Source organism: Gymnogyps californianus, chromosome 11 (genome assembly GCF_018139145.2).
Source record: "Gymnogyps californianus isolate 813 chromosome 11, ASM1813914v2, whole genome shotgun sequence".
Classification (NCBI taxonomy): domain Eukaryota; kingdom Metazoa; phylum Chordata; class Aves; order Accipitriformes; family Cathartidae; genus Gymnogyps; species Gymnogyps californianus.
In genome coordinates this window covers 5,466,838-5,494,149 of record NC_059481.1, presented here as the reverse complement: position 1 = coordinate 5,494,149, position 27,312 = coordinate 5,466,838, and the positions used below count along the sequence as shown (strand labels likewise).

Below are 27,312 nucleotides of genomic sequence, written 5' to 3'. Positions count from 1 at the left end.
AACAAGTTGTCATTCTCCTGCACCCAGTGGGTCATGGAATCATTTTTAGCATTTGCAATACTTAGAATTACACACTGCTGAAAAGCAAAACCAGAATATACACTATATAAAACAATATTTATAAAAAGTTCTTACATCTCCTTATTTCCAGTCTGTGGCTTTATTTCCATACTCTGCTCTTTCATATCTTGCTTATAACAACTGTACTCACCATACACAAGTCATCAGCATGCTAGGAGAAATCTGCTCACAAAAGTGGGATGTGTTGGTCTACAGTGAGAACTTCCATCTTTAACAAGACTCTTGCCACAGAGAAAAACCCCTCTTGCACTTGCACGGTTGACTTCAGGTAGGATTTACCCTGCAGCAGGGAAAAACACAACAGTATTTACTGTAAAATATTGTTTATAGGAGTGCAAGTAGTTTAAGAGAGCTGTAAGCAAGATGACTCATTTGAAGCCTGTCACTGATGTTGACAGTCCAGATGACAGCTGGTGTCACCACCATGTGTGCATACATGTCTCCTTTTGTCTTTGTTATACTTCACCATTTTCCTGGGACAACTGCCATATTGTCATGAGGCTGTTAAACAGGACCTTACTGAAAGCACAGAAGAGCCACAATCAAATACAAAAAGCCATGTAATTCTGAGCAGTACATGTCAAGAAGCCACTCACCCTCTACAGTTACATAAATTAAAATAATCATAAAAGAACATAAGTACTTTGCAAGGTGATGATGGACTTCGACATCATGGAAGTAATCAAGCTGCCGTTTAAGAGTCAAAATACCAGAAGGGAAGCTTGTTAAGTGGATGAAGCCACAAACCAGTCCTGTCAGGTTGTTGAGGGGCTCAGCTAAGGGACAGTTTTTGAACTCTTCCCTCAGCCCAGGAGCAGTCAAACCCTGGCACCGGCAGGGATTTACCGGCTCAGGCCTCACAGCAGGCGAGAGGAAAGGCCTCCCTGGCAGGATGCACAGGGCAGACCCGGCACCTCTCCTCACAGGGGAGACCGGACAGGCCCGGGCCCGGCCCCGGCCCCCCCGGGGGCCGTGGTGCCTTCCTCTGGAAGACGCAAAGTTGTTCGCACTGGACCCTGGCGGCCCCCAGTAAGGCTCGGTGACTGAATCGATACTAACTTATCAGGGGAAGCCAGCCGCCAGCCTGCGCCGGACGAAGGGCTCGGCTGCCCGGGCGAGTTCCCGCCCTCCGCCCAGAGGCGGGAAGCAGTCAGGCATGCGACAGCGCTGCCAGGTGGCGCTGAGGCGGCGAGGCCGGGGCTGCCGGGCCCCAGGGGCCTCCCCGCGGCCGCCAGCCTCTCTGCCTCACCAGCAGCCGTCCTGAGCACCCGGGCTGTGCCAGGGGCGCCCAGCGCAACCCGAGCACCCGCGGGGAGGGCTCCCGCCGGGGACCGAGCGCTCGCCGGCCGGCGCGGGGCTGCGAGGAGCCGCGCCAGGCCAGGGCCACGAACAGACCGTTTCAGAGGACTGAAAATCCAGTATTTAATTCCCTGATAATTTACCATTAGAGCTTTTAAGGAATACTCCGTGTGGCTGGCACCTCATTTTTGTATTTGTTTTGCAAAGTACTTGGTAATTAATTACCAATTACTTGGGAAAATAAGTCAAATTCAGTGCTTTGCACATCTCCACATAAACGGGCTGTGTGCAGGCATGATCCGGCATGGGATGGTCTACTGCAGCATGGCTTTTCTCTACTTATTAGGACAGGCATATTTGCCTACCAAGTCCATTTCTCTCTTCTGCACCCGCTCCTGAGGACGGTGGAGTTCTGCAGTGGTAGCAGTGGATTTGCCAAGCCACCTCTGAAGTACATTGAGGGAATAGTCACAGCTTTTACCACAGCTTGATAAAAGGCAGCAGAATGAGTCTGAAAGGTATTTCCTGCATGTTCTAGGTGGAGAGAGGATAAGGCTCTCTTCATACAGCTTTAGATTAATAAAATTTACACACCTCAGTTTCTAATGACTAAAGCAACAGTAAAGAATCACCTTGAACAGTAACAAACACATCTCAATTTATGACACTGAAACATAGGTCAATAAAAGTAAACATTTAAATTCAATTATTATTTTTAAAAAAACTGTTTCTCTATCTGAAGGTTCCCCACAGTTTCTAAGGAAAGAGCAATGGATGATACCCACCCTCTCAATCAACCCCTCAACACATTCCTGAGTATTTCTGTATATTTTGTTCACCACCTAGTGATTTCCATTAAGACCCAGTTTTTGGAGTAAAAAAAAAAAACCTGCATTTGAGCTTGCTGACAATAGGCATATAACCAAGTGTAGTAAGATTATTTTTCACTTTTCTTCCTTTGAGAAGGATACAGAAATCTTAATGCTCAAGAAACAGTTTGAATACTCAGACTTTTCCCTGTCAGCTACAGAGTGGTCAAGTCAGTTGTCAGCACTCAGCCTGAGAACACAGGCCTACAGTATGTCATGGCATCCATATAAAAGCTACAGAAGACTACCTCTCCCTTCTTCAGTTTCCAGAGTCTTCTTCCACTCTGTCCTCTAATTGACATACTCCAAAAGTTGGTGAAGACTCTGTTCCCCATCGTATTTCCCCAGAAGACGGTGCAATGTTAGAGTTCAGACATGGTTCTTTGCTTCATTGTATAATTGAGTTGCTTCATATTCCAAGCTTTTGCGCTATTTTAGAGCTGTCTTGAAGACCATGCAACTAGTCTCAACTGCAACAGTATGAAACATCTGGGAGCAGGATTATTTCTGTCATGTACTGCCAAAATAATATTTTGCTTACGGAATTAAAATTTTAGGGATTTTCCCAAATCCACATAATGTTCTTGAGTGCTTAAATTTGCATTATGACATTTACATTAGCATATACACGTGTAAAAGACCATCTTGCCAGCCAACTCCTACTGGTTATTCAAAAGCTTAACTCCACCTAAAGCTAAGATTAATGTATACTCCTGAAACAGACTTCAGTTACAGTAACAGATTTTCTTCAGCTAGGTGCCTTTTCTCATCTGCTCTTACAATCACATCTGCAAGTAAGTGTCTTCAGTGATCACGTTGCCATAATTATGGATGCCTTCCCAACTCCCTAGACAGGGACTGATTCCCTGTTTTCCAGATGTGCTATTTCTGTATACTTTGAGGTTTCAGCTCCTTAGTAGAAATGACCACAGCAAAACGCTGAATATGATGCAGTAAAGGGATCTACTACTTGTTCTAAACTCTTCAAATACAAAAGCTTGCTGAAAAAACAATCCAGCTTCTAAACACTTTGCCCATATACCCAAACTAGTGCAGTACACAGGTAAAGTAACTCTATGATGTTAATTGCAATGTTTATCTTCACTCTTTCAGCAAAAATAAGCTCTCCTGCTAAAAGGAACATTTTGTTCTATTGTTTCTAGGTGTTATAGCAGACAGACCAACAGGTCAGTGCTCCCACTTAGCTACAACCCCAGATGAGAGAACAGAAAAATTTTATCCTTAATTCTTGTAGTTAGAGATAATCAAGAAAATACTAATTGTATGAGAATGCATTCAACACAACTTTCTTGGATTTGTTCAAAGTCAAAACAACAGTAATAGTGTGAACTATCCATGCATTTCAGTTTAATTGCAAGTTGAAACTATATTGTTTTCTCCTTCAGTGTTGAAGACAGAAGCAACATGCTCATACCTAGCTTCCAAATTATTTCCCACACCACTCCCAACACCGATAGTTCCCAAATGCCCTTTACTCAGCTGCCAGAACTTCTCACTTCCCTGTGACAATCTCTACTGTGCAACTATATACATTAACACAAATCTGTCACATCAGAAACAAGAAAGGGAGGACAGTGTAAAATAAACTCAGTTTACTATCCAAATATCTGACAGAGGACATATCATGATCACATCAGTAAAGTTCAGACTTCATGAAAACTCTTGTTGATAATACTAGGAAAAGTTGCAGCAGAATACCAAGTCAGTACCAAAAAACCCCTCAACTTCATCAGTACAACATTCCCTCACTCACCAAGCCTGAGCTGTACCAATCACCATGACTGCATGCGCTTACTCATTCTTAGAACAGGTTCATATGCTTTTGGCTTTTGTCACCAAAGCAGAAGCTCTTGAATAATTGCATTGGAAAGTAACTGTCCTGCAATGATCTCAAAGAAACAAGGCTTCAAAGGCCTGTTACTCACAGGCCTCCTTGCTGCAGAGCTGGAAGCAGTGTTAGTGCTGCCAGCCTTAGAGCTGCCTACCCACTGCAGCCCCGCTCCCACCATCTGAGGTGAGCCATCATCTCTGGGTGGATTACAAACCCAAAGGCTGCTGTTCCACACCACTGCAGGGACATGCTCTTCAGCCCAGAGTTTACTTGCTTAACCTCTCACATTTAGCCTAAGATTTTTCTTAATTTCTACCTTCTTGGTAAGAATAAAATCAACAGCATCACTGGCCAGGAGAAAACTGGCAGACTGATAACTGCATAGGTAAAACAATAACCAAACCCTCTCTCATTTCCCACTCGTGTATTGCAGTAATTATTTTATTTGTTCCATTTGAGCAAATTAAAGGGACTGCCCAGAAACATCCATCAGACTGTTGTAAACACCAGTTATGCCTCTTCACAACCCCAGAAGGGAGCACAGGCCTGGCTGATCACTGACAAGGCTAGTGGTCAAAGTTAATTGACTTCTGGGAAGCTAGCAGAATTCAAGGTTCATTATTAAAATCTGTTGGCAAGCCTTAAAACTCGATCATATTTTTCTTTCAAGTCAGATGGTCTCTCTACAGAACTATGTTTTCCCCAGAAATAGTCATTCATGTCTGTAGCAGAACCCTCATTCAGCACAAGACACCTTTTCTCATCAATCCCCCATGGCCTTACTTCCTTGTTTTAAGATCTGTTTAAAGAGCATGACCATAATTTCCTGAAGCAATATTAAATGAGATCATAACATTCACACACCAAGTAGAATTTCTCTTCTCACACTCATCTCCTATTATAACCCAAACTACATAACACTGTCTTTCATTATAATATATATTACTGACTACTCCCACATTTTATGCTCCCTACTTGGTTTTAATACCCTACACACATATTGTTCACAAAATGCAGTAGGTTGTTTGTTTTTTTTTAAATGTCAAAAACATACAGCTAACAAGTCTTTAAATTATCAAAGCTGTTACAAAGGTCATATTTGCTTGTTTCCTTAAAAGTTACATATTACATATATCTTTTGGCATTTTTTGTTCCTCATCATTCAGCATCGACACAGAAAGTATATGACCTTTTAACTCTTATTAATAGTTTATGCTACATCACATGTACATTCTCCATCCTCCTTCTCCTCTCTTACTTACCTGAACTGAGTGAACTTTGTCATCTATTCATAGGCCTTTAAAAGGCTCCAGACCTCACATGCAATATACTGTGTTCTTTCATGAATTATTCAATGCCAGTGTTCTTCCATCATCCATCTCTGGCTGGCTCTATTTCTTCTGTTCTATTGAGGTCTTGACTTATGAGCAGAATCTCCTGTTATTCTTTCTTGATTGTCACACTTTATACAATTAATATTAATTATGTGGATTCTTGTCCAATATGTACCTTTCTGGGCATAAAAGATTGGCATGTTGTAATGTTCAGGTTTTTTCTTTGCAAACTTCTATGTAATAAAGCATTCTCCTGTCAGGAGCTGTCAGCACCACATATATCTACTTGATAATAATTGTACAGTAATAGAGTTAGCTAAAGAAGTTGTGTGCAAGCTGACATGAATTCCCATAGAGAAGCCAATGGTGTAGCTTATCCATGATTTCCTATGGCTGACATGCAGTTAAACACAGAGTGTTGCAAACAGCCTGCTTGATGAAACGAATAACCTGTTACAGCCTTGAAAGAAATGCTGGCCTAGGATGTTAAACTCCTATTGGAGGCTTAGGTATAATAAGTAGATTCTGACAAATACTGTTCACACAAGTGTTTGCAGAATGAGAGTGTTCCATGAATATTAATGAAAACACATTCTCGTGAGCATTCGCAATCCACACAGGAAGCATAGGAGCCTTTGACCCTTCAAGTGCCTTGTCCATGTTAGAGGGACAAATCTGATGTGATTTTAAGCTAAGATATTTTATCCCATGGTTAAAAAAGTTGGAACACTATTTAGCTATACAGGTCAAAATCCACAGCAGACCTAACAATAGTTATACGAAGAAGTGGAGAAAAAAACAAGCAACAATTAGATATTCTGCACGTTCTCATGTAGTATCATTGACTTCAAAGGTGGCCATCAGTTACAGATTACAAGCAGATTAACAATAAAACACTGGACTACCTATGAAGTCTGATTAAAGGGTCACACTTAGACTGAAAAGAATAAAGAAAAAAACCAGTCTAGAATCAGTTGGTCAATGTACAGTAATGGCAGATGCAAAAAAACCACCACACACTGTACTGCAAGTAAAAGGTTGCCAGGACAGGGAGTTAAGATAACACAGAATGATAGTGTGATTATATGAAATAGAGAGCATTAAAACTCAAAAATATATCATGTTGCATGGGAGACATTAGGAGAAGTGAGGGTACTAACAAAAAGGGACTGAAAGATGAAGATTCAACTTGGCATGCAGCTGTGAATTAGAAACACAGTATGATTAAAGTAATTCAAGCTGGACACATGGTGAGTATAACTAGGGAAGAACAAGCACTGCTGCCCTGTCTGGTAGGTGTGGAGTAATCCTTTCCCCTCAGGTAGGACCCGAAATTCAATATGAGAAATCAGAGAGCATCACAGCCCAATAATGTCTATTGGCATGTTACTGGCAGGCAGGCAGCCAAGAAAAATAAAATAAAATCTGTGTTCTCTCAAACTATTTCTAACTACTAGAATAAAACATTCATTCCTTGCTGCAGCAGTATTTGCAGTAAAAGGAGTAATACAGCTAGAGAGCACTAGTCTAAAAGCATACTGCTGAGCACATGTAGTTATCAGGACAAATGGAGATCAAGTATAGATGTGCTGGGTTTTACCAGCTGAGCTAAACATGCAATACCCTAAGGGGAAAAAGTAAAGCCGAGCACATGATATTGACAGTCTGTTGCAGTTGTCATCCTGCCAGCCAAAGGAGCCACCAGATACACAGCAACAATTCCACTTTCCAACATAACTAACATGGAAGGCCGCAGCATATCAGTGGTCTGTGTCAAACGCTCAGTTATCCCATCAGGTATTTGTGTCAACAGCACCTTGTCTGCTCGAAGGTCAGCACATGTTGGTTTTGCTGCTTTGGAATTGTCTATACTTCTGATTATCTTTTTCTTCTTGCTAATAATGCCTTTAAATTGTGTGCTGTTTATGTTGCCTGTTTACTTCAGAGGCACAAATATTTTGAGAACTGAGGGGGGGGAAGGTATCTAATATAGCAAGGAACGTATTAGAGGGTACAGAAAAAGAAAACAAATCAAGTCCTGGACCATAATACTAGTTACAATTTGACTGCCAATGGCTACATTGTAAGATCAGCCAAGACCAGGATTTTTCCCTAATGGGATCAGAAAAATTACTGGGTTTGTGTCTGAACATGCTGTGCATGAAGTCCCATTTGGGTAATAGAACTGTTCATCTTTGTTAAATCTCTCCTTAACTTAAAAACTGCTCAAAGAAAAAATTTCATCCAGAGTGGCTGGCAATTTCTTCAACAGAAAAAATATTCTTACAATTTTTGTTCACATCACGTGATTGAAACAGATTACCAGTAATAAAGAGAAAGCATGAACAAACTCATTAGTGTGTTTTTCTACATCAAATAACCCTTTTCTAGATGTGCAACATGCCCTAGAAGTCCTGCAGGTTCTAATGTGCTTCATGATAGTAAAGTGCAAAGCTAAGAGTGTTCTTTTAAATTCATGCTGACTAGACAGCTTATTTCCATCACAAAACTAAAATAGCAGAACGGCCTTGAAATAAGTTTAAAAACAATGTGTTAATATGTAAAAAAATTTTTACTAACTTTAGCATATAATTGCACCTGCACCTTGACAAAGCATTGCCTCAGTAGTCAGCTTTCTCAACTGAAGTTAGTAAGCGACCATAACTATGGGTCTGAAAGCTTGTTCTCTGCTGGAGACATTACACTTCCAGTACTGTCCAGTCATCTCTCAGGGCACAAGCAGAAAGGTCAGCATGAAAAGAGATTATCCTTCACAAGAGGAAAATGTTTTCCTCTCTCCAAGAATGAGTTTTATTGTCTGCAGTCATGCCAAAGCACCTGTCCACGGGGAAGGGAGGAAAGGGTCTAACAGCAGCAAGGAAAGTGATAATAGATTAAAAATAAAGACATTAAAATATATGGCATATGCCTATGCCATAACAATATGGACACTTTTCAGCACATCTATCAGACTGATCAGTCCCCAAAGTTATATAGTACTTAATTCTTTTGAAAAAATTTTTAAAGCTTGTCCCAGCATAACTGGATATCTTCAAAATTTATTTCCTCTGAAAATCAGAAATATTTCTGTTACAAATACCAGAAACCAGGACTCAGTATGCAAATGAACTATTGCAAAGTAAACTGGGGTGTGAACTCACAGCACGTGGGCTTCTCCAGCGTAGCTGGAGAATGTAACTTGTGCATGCTCTCCCCCAGCAGGAAACCTGTAACATCAGGGTTTTTGCAGGGTAAGAATATGCACTCAGGCAAGTACTGCAGAGTAGCTGATGCACTGTAACACACACTCTGCTTTCTCTCTCTCAATGTTTTATGTGCCCATGTCCATTATAGCACCCTGTCACCTAGTGCAATGAGATACCCTAACAACCAGCCTGAGCTTCCTTTCATGGTAAAAATTCATCACCAAAACCATATGCCTTGCAACAACTTACAAAGAAACACACACAGCTTTTGACATTTCTGGGCTTTTGATCAGTCAAAGCAGTTATCTACTTTAATTTTCAGTAGTTATATGAATTTTCCAGGTAAGAGACATTGTGCAAATATTTAATATTATTTAGTCACACCTCAAAAATAATATTGTTAAGCAAACTTGAACACAGGTGTGGACTGTACCCTGATCCAGACCTCCCTGAATACACTTAAGAACAGAACTGTTTTCCATGAGCACTGGATGGATACTGTAATTATGTTGATATCAGCGCAGTAATTAAATACTGCATATCTTTGAAACCCAGTCTGTGGTGTCTTGTCTCTTGAGTCACTTGTGACACTCCTCTTTCCCACTGTCCTGTTTAAAAAAGTTTCTCACAAACATGTTAACTTATCCGTTAAAGGATAAGTTACCTTACCGTACCTATTTGTAGATGCAGGAGGCTACTTGCATAAGGCACTTCCAAGACGTTCTTCTCTCCCTCCCGGATTGAGCTATACCCAGAGCTAGCATTTCCTTCAAGACCACTTTATCAACAGCTGCTAGAAAAGGTATTACTTTCCACCTCACCAAAAACCTGGCTGTACCAGTCAGAAAGCACTATCTGGTGCTGCCTTTGCCCTCCTCAGGTCAAACCACAGGACTGCAGTCCAGCAGCAAACTGCCACAGATTTACACTGGCAAGTAGACACCATGGTTATCTCTGGAGCACCAGGTACACGGCATAAGGACTGTGTTAAGAACATGATGTGGTCCGGAATACATCTGTGCTAATTAAACCCAGTACTGGCACACAGGCCACCAGGAAGCCTGAAGCCAGTGACAGAGCAAGTACTCAGCAGCAGCTCAAAGCAGCACAGAGGGCTGCCCTGGGCTGAAGCCCAGGATCTGGGCCCAGACCCCCAGTGCCCACAACAGTGCCCTAGAGGGAGCACACCTGCCTCAAACTACATTTCTCCGAACCAAGCCATTGCCACTCTGAAAGTCTTCCAGTCCCCTTAAGAGCACAGTTTTTCCTTTAAGTTAATGCAACTGGACACAGCTATGCCTCTAGAGCCTGCCAAAATTGCTCTGAACACAAGCAGGACAATATTCCCTTCTGCTATTTCCTTCATGCTGATACACTTCAGGTTGTGCATCCATAGAGACATCTCATCATAAAACTCTATACATTTATTTCTCAAGACACACAGAAAGCAGCTGAGGGAGAGGAATTTTGTGTTTCAATGCATCTAATTTAAAAACAAACATACATACATCAACAGAAAGTGTTTACAAGAGAAATATGCACAAAACATGATCTGACATATTTATCACCTTCTTGTATTGATGGGTGAGCATCCGCTGACCTTCCCTTGACAGCATTTGCCAGGCAATAAAGAATGAAGCAAATGGCAGATTTTTTTAAATCACTTTTTCCCAGACTGTTATGATAGTGAAAATGATCATGTCTGTTCCCTATTCTGGGCTAATAAATCTTAGCCAGGACTTTAAAATTACACTGATCTGTGGTCTCTCACCATTTAGTGGTTGCAGCCTGACTTGAAACAACTAGCTTTCAGGCAATATAGGTACCAATACATAACAAGTATTGAGAGAATTGGCCTGGTCTGGTTTACCATCTGTGCAAGTCTCACCTGCTGAACAAGAGCTGCCTCTCCTTGTACTAGAATCTGAGAAAGCAAGGCACTTAAAGCAGGGACCCTTACTACACATTTGTCCAAGTAGTTTTACATGCATCTAAGCAGTATAAAGCATAACACAGTTATGTTTTCATCAGATCCAAGCATGAGGTTTTTTTAGTTCATATTCTAAATTTGGCAAAACTTGCTACTTTATGTCAATAAAATACATCATCTTTTTTGTATTGATGTCTGCTTTGCAAATTCAGTAGATACATATGACACTCAGTGTAATGAATCATGCATTTTTATAATGAATCCAATGGTGAAGGTAAAAATCAGTCTTTGATCTTTCTTCTAACAGCCCAGTTATTCCTGGATTTATACATAGTAAGTGTTTATGGATTACTTCCAATTAAACAACCTGCTTTACTTTCTATTCTGTTATGAAAGTAAACCCTTTTTAGGCTACAATGAAATAACACATGGCTTAGTACTCCTACTTGAGTAGTTGGAAGTTTAAGCTCCTGATCCCTGGTTTGCATTACTGTTGCTGAAAGACTGCCCCAAACCCAGCAAATCATCCTCATTAGGACTGGACAAAGAGGACCAGGGCACGAAAGCTATAACAAGCACAAAAGTACAAACATTTTACCATTTCTCTGCTCATCCTTCCCCACTGGCAGTATCAGAACAAAAAGCAACAGACAACTTGCTAACTGGCACTATTCCATAAATTTCAGGAATAAAAGAAAATCTATTCCATGCAGCTGTTACTGATCATAGACCTGAGATGAAATGTCACAGGATATGCACAAACATGGAGAGCAAGGAAGAGAATAAGCTACTGCAATGGTTTGTGGCAGCTTACACATTTAAAATACTCCAATAGCTTACTTGTTTCCTTATCAGTGTACAAGTGTCCTTTCTAGCCTGCTCCGCAGCCATAAGAGCTTTCCAGTTCCCTACGAGGTCTCTTGCATCCCTGTCTAGGGCTGACAGCCTCACTACTGAATTTTTCTAGTCCCTCACTCTGGTTGTTTTGTTTTCCCTGTTGTGTCACTTCTTGCTCAATCACCCATGCTGCTGCTGTTTCTTTGTGAGTTGAGGTAGTGAGCAAAGGAGAGAGAAAAGCTGGAAGAAGCTGGGACAATGAACCAAAGCAGCATTGCTCCAGCTCCTCCATAACATTATGGGGCACATTCTTTTGAAGCAGCTTTCCTTCTTGAAAAATGTGCCTTAGTACCCATTTTCTTTAGCAGTTTTCTCAGAAATTCATGTGAGCCATTCTGGAGAGAGCAATTTATATTTGCAAGTACAGATGAAAGATATTACTGAATTTCAAATGTGGATTGCAAATTTATGTTCTGATGAACTGTAAGTGCCATTTGTTCCACAAATAAACACCCACTGATTACAGAAAGCAATACGGCTCTTTCATACCTGCTATTATGTTGCTACAATTGCTTGCACAGGGATACAAACACAACTCACATTTCTCTGAAGTTATTTAATTAAAAAATAATGCATCCTCTAGATCTTAGCATGGAATTAATTCAGTAGACCATTTACTAGCAGAGAAATATTGGGCACCATATTGTAATCTGTGCAACATCTACACTGTGAGATCTACTTTGTTCTGGACACTCAGAAGAAAGGACAAGATGCCTAGGCTGCGATTTAATTAAGTTGCCATTTTATTAACTCACTACATCTGGGAATTGTCAGCAATAGCCTGCATGATGCTGACCCAAGATCCCATCAGCTGTGGAGAACTGCTGCTGTTTCTCACTCACATTCACTACAGTGTGTTCCCTGCATATTACTTGGACCCTGCCAGAGTCGCATGTTGTGAGCCAGTTAAGTAGAGTGACAAGGGTGCTCTCCCCAGACGTGAGAATTTTTTCAGTATGTCTCACCCTGAAACAGCCTTGGTTACCTGTAAGCAAGAACGGAACACATGAAACAAGTGTCTCCACTGCCAACCTAGGTGTACTCCTGACTGCTACAACAAGCGAAATACTCCACTATTAATCTAGAGGCAAAAGTGTCTTTGCAGTGCCAAAGTTGGGAACTCCTTATTGAAGGGATGACAGAAAGCTAGACCAGTGGGATTTACCTTCCCTCCCACATGCAGCATACCAACATCCAGGCTGTTCCACACACCTTACAGTACCAAGCCATATATCAAAGAGGAAAACTTGAAAAGGATATTCCTTTTCACCTGTTCAAGCACAGTCCTCTACCTGAGCACTGCAGAAGTCACACTGAAAATGAACTCTCAAGTCCTCATCCCAAAGAAGTTACAATTGCTTTAGATGCACTTACTGCCCAATTACTGTCCAACTTAACTCAAAGATCATATAGAAGGTAAGATACTTACAAAACATAGATGCATATGCATAAATCAGATATAACTTAAGCTATGTCTGAAATCATTAGAGGTAAATAATGCATGTAGGTGTTCAAAGTAAGTGACCTCAGTTATTCAGTTCCAGCTACCAAAAGCAGTGAGTTTATACTCCAGTCTACTATGATGAAATATAGAGCTCAAAAAAGATCTCTAGAAAAATAAAGCTGAGGAGTAGTTATCTTCTAATTGGAGTTATGATTATAAATGATTAAAAAATTTCTGCATAACTGCTAAAGGTAAGGCATGCAGTAAATCTCCAGTCCAAATGGCATCTTGTTATGTGGAACTTCAAATCAAGTGGAACAAACAATGGTTAGAGGCATGTTATGTTCCGCATAATGCTCTTGTGTATCTATTGTTTAGCTTATATACAGATCCATCTTCAATCTAGTTAACTAGTAATTAAAGCTCTGCAAAATTCAGTTTTGTTTGAGATACTGCTGCAACACACACCAATTTATTTCACATGCTTTTGCAGTGGTCCTATTTTGCTTATTTGCCATTACTTGAAAATAGACATCTCCTATTTCAATTTGAATTTACAAAATACATTAGCTTTACTTCTTGTGGCTGGTATGAGAGACTTGCACTTGAAAAATAGAACCATTTTGATACTAGAACTGAATATTTCACAAAATATTAATTTCATTTTTGTCCTAGAAAATTCATGTACCAGCACTACTGCAAGAGTGTCCATTAACGTAGGTCCATTTGTGAATGAATTTGAAAAGCTTTTTGAATTCTGAGTAGAATTTTATTACGAATACCTTACATAATGTGTGCTAATTTTGCAATTAGGACTAAATATTTCTTTGTTTCTTTTAACTAGTTTCAAGGACACTAAATATCTAGTATACTGCTTCTAGTATCTAGAAGCAGTATACCATTTTCCCCAAGAGGTACCTAGTGAATGTCCTAGTTTGACACTACTCTTAATTTTGGGATTCCAAATACATTAGTTAACATCAAAACGCAATTCAAGTAAGCCTTGTATCTGAAGTAAACTCTATTGAAAATATTTTAAGTGCAAAAAGTATTTGTGATACAAACAGCCCAACAGGCCCAAATTCAGACGGACATTTTTCTCTTTTGTAAGAGCTGAGTAAAGAAAGCCATTTACAAAATATTCTTTACTGCTGGTCTTTGCAGTTCAAGTAGCCAAAGTGAAAATAAAGAGTTCTGGAAAGCACCTTTCTCACTCTAGTTTAGAAAATAACTATGCAATGAAATCTGAAAACCTTGCAGCTTTGCCCAGGACCTTAGCTTTTAAAAAGCTTTTGAACATATCCGACTTTTTAAGCTTGTTTCGATGTGCCAGGTTACGCCAATATAATCAAGAACATACAAACAACACCAGAAGCTTCTGTTATCTCATCTGACTACAAGGCTGATACAGTAGAAACATCTCCCAGTCTTCCCACTGTGAACACCAATAACATATCAAATGATCACCAGAAATAGATCTCCCGATCAAGGTTTGTTTACAGAATAAATGCATTTGATGCACCCCACACAATCCCATTAATTTCCATGCAGCATCTTGCATAACTAATAAAATCATCCTTCAGCTTTTTCCATCTGTTCTGTACATTGATTCCAACTTCCTCAGCACTCACCCATTTATTGCAGCATCTCCCCAAAACTTTAATATACCATTAAATACTTATCATTCACGATCATATTTTCAGCCATTACATTTGCACATTCAAGTGAAACACAAGCCAGAAGCTACTAAACCCAGTCAGATCATAAAGTTACAAAAACAGCATCTCTCCCTGTGCTTTCAGACAAACCTGGGCTAGAGGAAGAAGAAAGGCAGCACACTAGAAGCTCTCATTACCACCACCAGTGTCCTTCATTCCTTCCTCTTCTCTCCAGACGTTCCCTACATCTGGCTGCTACACTGAGAACATACCACATGATTTGAGATTACAGAGATAAGAGACAAGATTGGCCAAACCTACAGGCTAGGGCAAGGTGTTATGCGAGTGTCTTGACAGCTTCCTCATCCTTTATGCAAAGGCAAACTGAACCCCGCCTGAAAGGGAGGGCAGGTGCTGTGCCAGCCCCATAAACAGGACTGCACGTCCTCTCAGCTGCAGAGAGGCAACTGTCTGAACAGGCTGCCATGATCAGAATGGTATGTACATGCCCGGGGGAGCTGACTCACTCCAAGGTTTCTGTGCAGGTTGAACAAAGGAGTGGAAGACAACAGGAGAACCTTAGTGGCACTGTCTGGGTTTTGAGGGAAAAGCGCAGGATGTGACATGGGGTCTGGAGGAGGTATTAAGCTGGATAATCTGCTGACAACCCTTCCAGGGGCCCCATCAGAGCTCCAGTGAGAATGATTTTCCTCAGGCTGCACCTACTTGAAGAAAATTGTTTTGAAAACAGAGTTGGTCAACTTGAGTCATGCTACATTCTATATGCAAAGCTAACCTTACCCGTGATTTTTTTGGTTTAGCCTACTTTGAAATACTAGAGCTATAGCTGTTGTGCAGAGACCTCTCCTAACAGGCCATCAGATGGCCCCTGAACTCCTAAGGTAGGGTTGAGAAGAGTATCAGCCTGTAAGCTCATGTCAAACCTGTCTTTGCAATCAAAGTCTGAAGTAACAAAACACAAAGTGATGTTAACATTTGAGAATAAAAGGTCGCATGCCTCCAGCCAAGCTTTGTAAGATTTCCCTTCTTGAGTAACAGCTGGTCTGTCATCGTCCTACAGCCAGCCTGGCTTAAAGACAATCACAGGACAAAAATTAAGGAAATAACCTCCCTGCAGCAGTTTGACATTGGCAACACACAGCTACTATTGCAAATATTGTCTTCCAATTTCCTCCATTTTTACTGCACTGTATCTGCTCTAGCTGAGAGTTGAGCATGTCCAATCTCTTTCAATCTAGTTTTCAAAAGACGGTGGTATCTTGTTTCTGTACGGCTGCATATTAGCCATCAGTAGCACAGAATCCCAAAGCAACTTCAAGTAATTTCACAGATGTGGTCCATAGGAATAAAGGTAAAAATATTCCTGCCATACCCAACCTGACAGTGTAAGAAAGTTCACCCAGAATTGCTGTTTCCACCCAGCCATCTCAAGTTCCATGCTTAACAGAATTAAGGTCTAATTAAGTCATCATGGGCATCTTATCCTCATCTTTTACCAGGTCAAAGGAAACTACTGTTTACTTTGTATTATGGTAGTATGGACAGAACAAAATATCAAGTCAGTAAACACATTAACCCCTGCAGGGAGAAACAGTCCCTCCCCCCAGAGGGGCTAATTGTCTAATTAGAAGATCCTGTTCTTTTTACTTCTTCTCAATCACAGTGCAAGAAATAAGGCTATTTGAACTTGAATATAAGCTTCATGTGTTTATGTATTGCTGTGCATGTTATTTATGTATTATGCAGCTCAAAATCTAGCCAAGGTTATTTAAGCTTATGCTCCTTTGAGGTTAGCTGTAAGAGAATTAAAGTTGTTTTGTAATTTAAATTCTTCTCTGCAATAACTATTATATATGCACCTGTCACAGAATAACTGGCCTCATTAAGGGAAACTTAGTCTAGCCGGGACAGCATACATATGGCCTCCTACCTCCTGCCTTTGGGCCATGCAAAGGACCTGTGCCACCAAGGGAAGCTGGACTGGCTATGGAAGAGGAAGGCTGCATAGTGCTACTGAGGAGCAATAGCAAACCAAGACAGGGGCTGAAAGGCTCGCACAGGGATTCTAGAGGAAGAACAATGAAAGCTGAAGGAGCTGCGAGGAATTCAGGAACAAAAAGTAGCTGAGAGACAAGAGCTTCCTCCTCATCCCTTCCAAAAGCACCAAAGGTCGTAAGGACTTGAAGCAACCAAGTACCCATGTATTAATCCTTGAGCAAAATGAAACCCTGCAATGCAGACACTCTAGTACCTTACATGGCTTCAAAGTCTGCTCATAATTTAATTGAGAATAAATATTGGCTAATGACTATGAGATCAATTGTGACCTGAGGCTGGTTATCAGTCATTCTGGTATGTAGATAAAACAGTACAGGACTGTGCTTGACCAGAAAGGAGCAAAAACAGCAAGTCTGGCAGCATTTAACCTACCTTGAAGTTGTAAGCCATCCTGCACAAATATTATATCTTTCTATTTTACCAGATGGCTGCTATCATAAAAGGAGTCTTTGGTCCCTGTCACAACTTTTCACACTTGCTGTGTAGAAAACACAGCAAATATTTGCATCTTTTAGCATCAGTTACAGAGAATTTGCCATCATCTCTGGTGTGTACAGTAACATTGTATGGTAACATGATTGGACAGATGAATATTGCTTTATGTCTGAGAAGACCTACCAACAATTTTTCTATATCATATCCCATTCAGATTACAAGGTAAGCTCTTGCGTTCGGATAGCATCTGCTCTTCCCCCTTATGTCATTCTGAAAGACACATGTACTTTATTTGGTTCACCTTGCCTTGAACTGGAAAAGAGGATTCATAGGGTCACAGCAATTTAGCTGGCTGTGACACAGATGTCTACAACTTCTATGCTATCTTGACCAGGTAAAGGGGTTTTGGTGCACTGTGAACAGTATTACCTGCTGACCGAACACTGCCACTCTGCTGCAGCCACACATGCCATAGGAAGAAAGCGTTGCACTTCTCTGGGTGCAAGTAGTTTCCTATTGCAAAAACACATTCCTGCATTAGAGATATGGATTCTAATCCTGAAACTAAATCAAAACGTATATCCACATTATTGCAAGTCTGAAGTTTATTTTCTTCCTGTGTACAGAATTGTAGGCCAATAATGTGAACCAGATAGCATCACGCCCACTGCTACAGCTCTGCAAAAGTAGGTGGTGTTGGTGATAATGGATGGCAGAATCACACTAAACGTTGTAATCATGCTCCCAGAATTGCAGTACCTGAGAAGTGCAGTTAACACCAAGAATATCTTGTCAAGAAGATGCCAGCAAATTTAACAAGTATGGAACTTCAAAACTCCACTTTTTCAAAAGCAGAGTACTGAATCACCACAGAACCACTGGCAGGGCACATTTTATAAATGCCAGAATGTTCTGTTAAGCAGGCAACAATTAAAGTGTAGAATTAACAGCTGCTATAACACTGATACGCCCAGTATGAGGCTAGTTCTGGTATTAAGAATACATCTCATCTCGTATAGTACAACTAGTAAGCACTGACTTTCACCTGTTTATGCAGACTATGACCACATAAAACTCAATCATCAGCTTGCATTTAAGCAATTAAAAGCTTGTCTTTAAACTTTCTAGTTGCCAGAATTAAGAGAAATCTTAAGCAGCCTCCACTAAGATCAAATTAAAACAGTCTACAACACTCAACAGAAGTCCTCTAAGTGTTCCTCGTGACTAATTTCTAAATCTTGCAGTTGCTGCTCACATCCAAAAGGACAGAAATCAGCAAGTTCAGAAATAAAGACATAAAAGTAATTCCTTCTGTATCGTTTACATTCTCTTAGGAGGAAGCCGAGGGAACTGGGAAGTTCCTCAGCTTGCTGCAGAGCTAACTAACCTGGCTGAAGGAAACTCCTCACTTATTCATGAGCCTGCAGATTCACATATCTGCATATGTCAAATTCTGGAAGAGATCCTTGGAAGATTATTCATCCATCCTAAATATCACCTGTCACCACAAACATACAGTGCTTTTTACTGTTACCGATGGGCAAGGTTACTACCATATATGCAAGCATGATTTGAGTCACTCCTCCTTTAAACTTGTTGCACTGGAATACAGAACCAAACACCACTGCACTGTAGTGGCAGACCAGAGATGACGACAAACACCACATACTTGCAGCATGTGCTAATGCAGTACACAGTCAGGTTTTCCAAAGACAAAGTTTTGCAGGATTTAGGGATTTTCTGCAATATAGTCCTGCCACAATAGCTCAGCAATGCTAGATGTTCCGTCAAGCAGTGTCCCAAGAAGTCCAGATTAGACCCTGTCGGCACACATTAAGCATTAATATTGTTTCTTGAAGAAATATCTTAAAGATGAAGAAGTTAAATGCCTGCTTCTAGTCCTCCTATAAAGCAAGGTCCTTATCTATTAAGAACAGAAGCAACCCCCTCTGTGACTAATTACCAACCCTTTTCACCTGTTCTCAGTTCTGCACATGGAAAAGAGTCATTAGGCAAGTCTGAGACATGCAAATGTGTGCCATGCTTGTCATCACCCTGCTTCACTCTTTAATGCTCAAGCTTGGACAGACACTTGCTCTGTATTCCCTTCTAAATTTGTGTGGCCTTTAGAATTCGAGCACTGAAACCAAGTTTAAGGCCTAAACAAAGAACATCAACTTCTCTCCCAGTGCTCACTGGATTCTTGTTGAAAAGTTATTTTGTAATTCTGTCTTGTGTCTGCTCTTGTTCCTACTTAGGCCCTCCTACTGGGAGTATATCATGCTCTTTTCCTAAGGTTAAATGCTAGTTAAATGCTAAAAATACATATTTTGTTGGATTGCCATTTAATATCGTTTTGTCTGAAAACCAGTAGAAACAGATATTGTAGTAACAAAGGAAGATGTTGTGACAGTAGGAAATAAAATAAAACAAGAAATTCAATACATCTGTTCACCTTACAATTCAGAGACCTAAACAGGCAACTGTACATCATCTGCAACTGCACAGAGAAAAGCTGTTTTACAGTCCAGTATTTAAGTAAACAGACATTATTCTTGATCTAGCGTATTAAATACAGAAAACTGAAAGATAGAAGTTGCACCCAGAGGTACCATAATTATCTTTTATATCAGATGTGGTACTCAAACCCTTAGTTGCCTTCAGTCACATGAACTGAAGATGCCATAGGTAGCAGCTGCAGGTGGTTATTCCCACAACCAGCCCACAGAGATGAACAGAAATTTCTTGCCTGGTACTGACAGCCATTTGTTAGACAGCAGAGTGGGCACACACATCTGCTTTGAAGTTTCTATATTACATTGTAACATTCAATTATATTATAGCAGAAGTAGAATATTCCAAGTATGCAATGCGGCCTAAATCTGATAAAACAGTAATGCTGGTATTGTATAACCCGTAAAGCAGTACATAATAGTTACAGTAATGCCTCTTTCAGGAAGAAGAATAGAAGAGAGCAGGAATTATCCCCAGGCAATAAGTGAAGCTCTTTGACAACTGACTTACCTGTTAGCACAGCACCAGGAGAAACAAGCTCATTTACTGCTTGGTGAGCCTCAGAAGGAGGTGTAGCTCTGGCCCTGCACTGAGGGTGCAAGTTCCTGACATTGGGAAAGCAAGGGCTGGACCCAGCCATTTGAACTCAGAGCCATTTTTGTGCCATCACTCTCAAAAGCTCAACCAAGCTCCGTAGAAGTTGAGATCCAGATCCCAGCTTTGGGCTTCAAGCCACATTCTTGCACAAGCATCAGAGTGTGGTGAGGGCCAGCCACTCTCCAAGGGGTCCAGACCAGCAGAGCTGATGGCTGGACACAGATATAGCTGTGGCTGAGCTGGAGAAAGGCACCTTCCAACAGGGCTCAAACCAGAAGCAAAGATCCTGGGCTGAGCTTAAATGGCCCCCTGGGCCCATGGGCAGAAAGTGGGGAGGCCCGGGTAAGGCTCATCAGGGCAATTAAGGGCTGTTAGGTGCCTGATGAGAGCTACCTCCCATCCTGCAAAGCATCAGCTGTGATAGTGCCCTCCCACACCCAGGGAGAAGGTATGCGGTGTTTCTAAAATCCCTAGTTCTCGTTTCTGCCAAACCAGTTCAGAGTTTCATTGTTGACAGACATTTCCATAGCAGACCATGCACTTTCCTACAGTATTTTCAGCTTGCTTAAGGGTTCACTGCCCTTTGTATTTTGGCATCCTAAAGTGAACAAACACCAAACTGAGTAGTAATTGAGTACTGGGACTCAGTCCTTTGTGTGTGTCTAAAATGACTTTTTAAGCCAGTTCCTACTTTGTTTGAAGTGATTCCCTCTTCTCCAAATCTCTTTGAGAGTTACCAGCTTTCTGCCTTTGAGCCATCTGAATTCATGGGTGCACACCTAATTTTGTACATTGCCCGTCACAGCTACTGGCTCGTCCACGGCACACCGAGTTACAGGTGCACAGGCGGCCATTTTAGGCACTTGCTTGGCTCAGAACCTGGCTCACAGCTGGGCCCTGCCCAAGCACCCACTAATTGCCTAAGAAGAAAGTAGGTTGTGAATGAAAGCGTGACAGGCACCGTCACACAGGGTGATGAGAAGGAACTGTGGCAGTAGAGAAAGCGCAAGGAAATAAATGCAGATAATTGGAATGATTTAATTTGCTAATGTTGCATAAGAGGCGTAATTAGTTCAGTAACAGTGAGAGAAGCAGAGGAATGAGACTAGTAATCACAAATAATTACGTGCCAATTACACATAGTAAGGGGTTTTTGTTGTTATTGAATGGTCCGAATTTGGGAGCTAGACCAAATAACAGACCTCACATTCTCTGTTTCAGTCACTTTCTTTCCTACAGCAGCAAAGCCGCTTTACCTTTTCTCTGGTAAAAAAGAAAAAAGAAAAACCAAGAAAAAACAAGATGTGATGTGCATCCAAATTGGACAGTGTTCTCATCAGGAAAGGTAGACTTCTAGCATCTTTCCAAAGCTCCCTTTCTGTAGCCAAAATCTTTGTCTTGTCCACTGTGCTGTCAATACCATCTGCCAGCAGCCTCCTCAGCTCATAAGCCATCTGCCAGCCATTGACCTAGAGCTTTGCCTGCTCTCACTGCCATGCTTGCCTAAGCTTCTGCATTTCCAGATCTCTCACTATCCTCCTACCCTGCTCTCACACATCTTCCCAGAAGAACTGATCCAGACAAATATTACTAAGCCAACAAGAATGGAAGGAGTTGAATACTGATTGTCTCTCCTGTGTAAAAACTCATCTTTTTATTTTTTTCTAGTTATTTCCTAGGTAGAATAAAATACGGACTATTTGCTTTGAGCTGTTCTGCAATAACAAATTAATACAGTACTACAATAATTCACTATTCAACATGAAACATGAATGAGTTGATTTAAATAGATTCTTTCTTCGTAATTACAAAACTAAAATAAAAATCAAGAAAATTGAGACCTATATTTTATTACTATACTACCTGACTCTGATCACAGATTTGTCCTCGTATCTGACAGTCTTTAGCTGAGTGAAACTATAATCACCTTGGATTCGAAGTTGGACACTTTTACTTTAGTTTACCGCCATTAGATAAAGTTATTACAACAAGTTAAGAAAATACTGTATATAAAGTCATACAATGCTGCTGTCACCACCCCTGGAGTTTGAAATTCATATCTACTGAGGTAAAATGTTGTCCAAATCTGAAATGATATATTTAGGAATATGTTAAGAGTTTTTGTGTCTTTCAAGTTTGCACAGAAGAGAAAGGTGTTCATGACAGTCTCCCCTCTGATTCCCACACATCCATAACAGCATTTAATGAGGTTCGTTATATTTTGCTCCAATGGAAAAAGCGCAGTCTTTCAATTGCAGATAATACACTACTATCATGAAAGTCAGTATCTGGAAATCCAGATCATGATTATTTTTCCTAATGTAAGAAAGTACCAAGTACCCCTTTTCTCAGAAATCTTTTACAGTATAAACCACAGCCGACTCCAGCAGATAACATCACCATTCCCGCAGAAAACAGTTCATTGCATCAGTTTGGAAGCAGCCATTCTAATACTAGTTTTCCTTGCCGTAGTTATCTTGCAACTAACTTCTAAACAAGGTTTTAACATTTTAAAGTGTATGTTGCTCTTACCCTTTACTGAGAGACTGTTTTAGGCAGCATGTAGGTTCTCTCCAGCATTGTTTGTAGCTCATCAGGTCTTGAAGGTTGTGAACAAAGATGTTATAGTCATTATTCTTAGGAGCAGGGACAAACATAGGAACAACGTGGCACAACTGAAAAAAAACTGTTTTGCTAGCAGGAATATTAGAAAATTATTTAGTCCTCGATCACTGGCCTGCACAAATGTATTATCTACTCACAAATACATAAAGAAACATGCTGCTGATGTAACCTCATATGGGTACCCATTCCTGAATCTTCAGTAAAATTAATTGGGCCAGTATAATATATGATCTAGTTCTTTTGTACATTTACCTCATTTGTGTAATCTTCTGAGAATACATTTGTTATCTGTTTCCTTGTAGAATTGCACAGATGAAGCTGTTTTGTTAACACGGGATGGGGGCAGAGGAATATTGCTCCTTCTTGAATGTCTAGGTGACAAAGCAGGGACACAGCCCATGCCTGCTGTGTTGCATCGCAGGGAGGGGGTTGCAGCTGACTGTCCCCTGCGCGGTGCTGCAGCTTCTTTCCTGTCCTGGAAACTCATGATACAGTTAACTGGGTCTGGGCTGTGCACTCAAGGAGCTACAGAGGTGCTGCAGCGCTGTGCAGAGGCATCTCCTGGGGAACAGAAGCTTTTCTGCCCCTTCTAAATTTGTCTGCACACTTGCGCATGGCAGTGATACCATGAAGTATTTCTTGCATTTGTGGAGCCTGAAGACTACCTCCTTTCTCCTGCACAAGATGCCCGATTTGGGATATTTCAGATAGATATGAACAGGTAATAAATTTAGGGAACGTGATGTAAGGTTGTGGGGGTAACACACAACTTTAAGTGCTCCATGTCCATTTGCTAGCCTCCCAGTCCCACGTCCCTGTGCACTCAGGGCACCAGGAAGCACTCCTCTTGCGTGTTCCCATCCCAAGGAGCCATCTTCCCTGTATCTCTTTCACCTCTCTACAAAGGCACATCCATGCTGCATGTCCACAAAATATCTCTAACCATTTCCTCACCAACGCTCCCCTCCCCTCTGGGCTGCCTGATCCACAGCGACACTGTGTCAGTTAACTGTTACCTTAGCTAAAGGTTCGCTTTCCTCATTTTATTAAGTAAAACAGAGGGAATCTGTTTCACTGGGGCTTTATTTGAACTTTTTTGGAACTTATATTTGTAAGTTTCCTGGAATACACTTGCTAAAAAAAATGGTTCCGATTTCTACCCCACATTCTCCCTTCAGATATAAAAATGTTCCATGTTGAATTCTTTCCCAGTGTTTCCTCTGGGGAGGTGCTGACATGTCAGCTTGGTAAGCTTTGTGCCATTCTGTTTGCAAAGCTGCTGTGATGCTTGTAATTTTTTTCTTATGTATTTTCCTTTAGAGATTGCTTGCTGCTTCTCCCTCTGTCTGATACAAGGGAATACTTACCTAGGTCCTGAGAATTCCCAAGGAGAACCAAGAAAGCAGAGCTAGAGGGAGAGAAATCTCATTTACAACGCTGAAGAGAAACAGAAAGTCCCTTGGCCTTTCCCTGCTCTGCGGCAGGAGCTCTGGTTCAGTTGGTTTGTGTGCTGTTTCAGCCGCTGGGAAGTGTACGAATGAATCATGACCAACAGATTTTTATCCCATACCTCTTCCCTTTTTCCTGTGGCAAGTCACAAGCATCTCCTCGGTTTGCAGAGAAACTTGTGATCCTTCTGCAGAGAGTGTGTTGCTTTTATTTCCCTAAGGATCACAACTATGGCCTTTATGTTGCTTTCGGTTGCATGAAATGCTTCAGGCATTTGACCCCAAGTCAGCTCAGATAATGGAACTCAGATATTGAAAAGGAATGAAAAACCCAAATTATGCAAATCCACTGCATCAAGTAATTCACAATTCCCATTCCCGTAGCCCCGCTGGCAGTTGCAGTTTTCCTGCGTGTAGGGGAGGAGGAACAGATTTAATTAGAGGAGGCTTCCATTCTAAAAGTATCTACGTTTGCAGAAGGCAGGCAGCGTGATCTAATGCACAAGGAACTGCAGGAGGACCTGGGAGATCTTATGTACCTCAGTTTCCCATCTGTAAAACAATGATAATGTTTTACTAAAGAAGTCAGTGTTGACCTGATTTATCTGCTGCTAAGGGAGTTATACAACAACCAGGTACTTATATATTTGATGGTTCCATAAATGGAACCAAAACAAGTGACATTTCAAACCATTTAATAACTGAGTTTGGGTGCCCCAGAAATTTGTTTTCATCATGAAAACTACTTGAAAGGCTCTTCTTCTCCTGTTATAAAATACCAGCATATACAAGTTTTCTCCATATCTTAATGTAATATAGACAATTTCTTTACTACTTCATTGTAAAGATTAAGGGGAATAATCTATAAAGCATGTCAGAGCCTTTTGTTCTACCTGCTCAATAGAGAGATGTCTTTTTCACTTTGATGCCCCTTGTAGGACAAGGCCCCGCTGCCTGTCTGCACAGCAGGTTCCCCAGTGGGGAACTGTTTCTTCTGCGGACAAATACAAATAGTGAATCTATAGCACGTCAGTGCTCTGAAGGTCGCAGTGGAAGAATCTGCCTAGGCACTTTCCTTTGCCCACCGTAACCTTCTGTGTATCATTCAACGTACTGTTCAGGATTCAATGTACATATAGAGAAGGGAATCTGTGCCTGAATGAATTAAGGAGTTTTAGGGCTTTTTAATAGGTTATTAAAGCTTGCAATTTGAGACATGAAAGTCTACAGGTTATTAAACTCTACATTAGTTTTGCAAAAAGGACTATTCACGCAGGCAAAAGATTTTTCAAAGTGTATTACAACAGCCATTTCTACCCACTATCATGTCAGTCAACATATTAGCTCTTCACTCATACGTTTTCCAAAATCACTTTGGAAGCCTTTACTTCCATCCTTGTTTCACTGGGTGTTTGAACATGGAAAAATTGGCCTTTGTGCCAAACCCCCCATGATTTCCAAAAAGGTCCAAAAATACTCCTCAAAACACTTCAGAGTACAGGAGTAACTAAAATAAGACACAGACCTGGTGTAATCTGAAGTGGTTGCCAATTAGTTTCAGAGAAACAGTCTTGGTCACTTCACAAAGTTTCCCCTGCTTAGTGAGAGATTTTGCTTTTCCACTAAGAACTGTAAGATCTAATGAAGCAAGGCTTCACTGTGAGCTACGGCTTTGGCCATGTAAGGGGCACACACACTGAATTTCAACAGAAGCCTTTAAGCTCCACTGTCAGTGTTTCTTCTTTAAGAAGCAGAAGCAGTCTCCTTCCAACATTCACTTAGCTAACATCTACCTGAAGCTTTACAAGAAAAAGACAGATATATCAGGCTTTAGAGTGACATATGTCACACATTTCTCTCGCATGCAACAAAGGAAGTGTTTATAGAGCACTTGAGCTCAGAGAAAAAAGTTGCAATCAGAACATCTAGTGTTAAATCCTACAGCTAAGCAAATAGCTCTCCAGGAAATTTGATGCAAGCCATGTGATACAGAAGTGTGAGTAAGTGAAAGGAATATCTTTCTTTTTGCCAAAATGCAATCAAAATTATAAAAATGAGAAATGGTAAAACCATTTCTGATTCTGTCTACTTAGGACCAGAAGCAGCAGGAAGCTAAGCGATGCATGCAAACTGCCACGCAGTGACAGACCCCGCACCATCCCAGGCACAACCCATTCTGTGCCCCAAAACAGTAAGGGACAGATGCACTCCTGAATCAGATGTTGGCACATGCAGGCTGAGTTTATCAAGCACACAGAGGCTTGCAGAGGAAAAGCACTGAGAGAAAATAATACTAACTTGAGGCCAAATTTGAAGATTTGATTCAAGTGAGAATAGTTTCCCTCTTCAGAAAAAAAAGACAAAAGAAATGCCCTTCTGTAATTTTACTCTTTTTGCTTGATAGGTCTCTTTTTTTTCTGAGAAACAAGTCTATGTGGTAGCTGTCTAAACAAAGAAGTTGGAACTAAGAAAATAATGATGTGATGGAGTTGGCCCCTTGTGGCTAAAGAACAACAAGCTGCTGGCTATTTCTATCAGTTTCTTCATTATTAAAACAAATTTAATACTATTTTTAGGGAATAAAAAGTTAGTATATGAATTACAAAGTGTTAATAACAGAAATTCCCTGCTCCATATATTTGCTTTGATTTCCATCTCTCAGGTAAATCATAGGGTTTGCTTTCGTGACACAATAGCTGGTTAGCACTTTTGGCACAACTCTTCACAGAAATCCAGCAGTTGGTTCCCACATGTACTTATATACGAATCTAAAATTCTCTTTCTGCAAATATTCTTCCTAGTAAAACTTGCTCACCAGCATGTTCACATACAGATAATATGAGCTGTGGGAGTATTGTGATAAATTTATTTCAATATCTGAATTGGGATCTAAAATAGATAAAAAGGGCAAACCAGATTTATTACATCCACTGTGAACAAAGTTGTTTGAGGGAATACCAGCTTTATGTTTATTCAAACATAAATAAACCCATTATTCTTCAAATGTCAACAAAATCTTAAGAATAGTGCTCTGCTCTGTGGGG

At 40.7% G+C, this 27,312-nt stretch overlaps 1 protein-coding gene across 1 annotated transcript in view; it reads right to left on the bottom strand.

The window, feature by feature from the left end:
- Positions 1–20,361, bottom strand: part of RORA (RAR related orphan receptor A) — a 443,992-nt gene extending 423,631 nt beyond the window's left edge. Inside the window, exons 1-2 of the mRNA XM_050902961.1 lie at positions 20,109–20,361; positions 212–361 (exon numbers count right to left, since the gene is read on the bottom strand). The gene's annotated coding sequence lies outside the window, so the exon portion shown is untranslated. The remainder of the gene's footprint in view (positions 1–211; positions 362–20,108) is intronic.
- Positions 20,362–27,312: the final 6,951 nt, after the last annotated feature.